This window comes from Penaeus monodon, chromosome 32 (genome assembly GCF_015228065.2).
Source record: "Penaeus monodon isolate SGIC_2016 chromosome 32, NSTDA_Pmon_1, whole genome shotgun sequence".
Classification (NCBI taxonomy): domain Eukaryota; kingdom Metazoa; phylum Arthropoda; class Malacostraca; order Decapoda; family Penaeidae; genus Penaeus; species Penaeus monodon.
This window is the reverse complement of record NC_051417.1, coordinates 26,277,829-26,279,086: the sequence shown is the minus strand read 5'-3', so window position 1 is coordinate 26,279,086 and position 1,258 is coordinate 26,277,829. Positions and strand designations below refer to the sequence as shown.

The following is a 1,258-nucleotide window of genomic DNA, read 5'->3' as shown; positions in this document are numbered from 1 at the left end:
CATTCACTTGGAGAGGAAGAGGAGAAAGGCATTTACTTGGCATATCATCTCCCCCTACTCCTGTGCTCTGTTCATTTATTCAACAGGAGCTACAAATTAGATTAATCAAAAGAACCAGTGGAATTAGTAAAATACATAATCAAGATTGGTAAAGAGACAGTACTAGAAGAGTGATATAAGAGTGTAAAAGAAGCACTAAAAATGAAAACAAGAATGATAAAAAAGAATATGTACTGTGAAAAAATAAGAACAAGCAAACATAAGAAAGAAGACAACAAAAGCAGGCAAGGAAGATGGAATCCAAGAAGGAATGGGAAACATAAAAAGATACATCCAAACTTAAGCATCCTTTGACAGACAATCTTGCTCTCTGGCTACAGCAACAAAACAGAGTAGGGTCACAGGAACAACTGCTGGCTTATCCTAAGACAAAACAGAAATTTCTGAATCTATTGATTTTATTATGGTTAGATGAAGCCTACTCTCTAGAACATGACAAGTGGTAACAAAGGAGGTATGAAGACTTGCATAAATATTTGTGATAAGCCATAAATTTATGTTCTAATCAACATTAGCACTATAGTTTAAAAACAAACTATATTATCTCCAGATAGGCCATATGCAATCCTTAAACTTTAACTTAGTGTATGAATTATAGAAAACCCAAGTGGACAGGGTAAAGGTTAGATACGAAGCAACAGTACCTGGTACTATACACAATGGGAAATTCAGGAATACCCTGGAATATTCAGATTCACTCAAGGGGATCAATGGACAATTCTGAAGCTGCCTTAATTAATTTACCTCTACTTAAGCTTGCCAATGTCTGTGGGATTAGGATCAGTTATGTGATGTTTAGTCATGGATATCTTTATTAGGTATCATCTAAATAAAGACACAGCTTCAGAGATGCTGAACGCTAATTCTATATTTAAAAAAACTGGCAAGATCATACATGTCTGCTCTGTCAAGTACAGTATCGTTTTCTAGTTATATCTAACACATTCCTCACATTCCTTAATGCGGATAGATGCCTTAACCAGACAAGATTTTGTTTACTGCATATTTAGATAACAATTCTCACATGTTTTCTCAGATGGAATCCTAATCATAAATCAATGATGATAAATTTCAATCTTTTAATGCTGTTCCAAAAGCATATTATATACCACATGAGGTCTAAAATGGGAAAAAAGGGAATAGAGAAGGAAGAAGTTAAACAAAAGGTCTAAGAAAAAAATATGAAGACACGAGGAGG

The 1,258-nt window shown here is 34.3% G+C and overlaps 1 protein-coding gene across 3 annotated transcripts in view; it reads right to left on the bottom strand.

Moving 5' to 3' along the window:
• Nucleotides 1-1,258, bottom strand: part of LOC119593769 (arf-GAP with coiled-coil, ANK repeat and PH domain-containing protein 2-like) — a 32,246-nt gene that overhangs the window by 19,079 nt on the left and 11,909 nt on the right. The gene's annotated exons all lie outside the window — the stretch shown is intronic.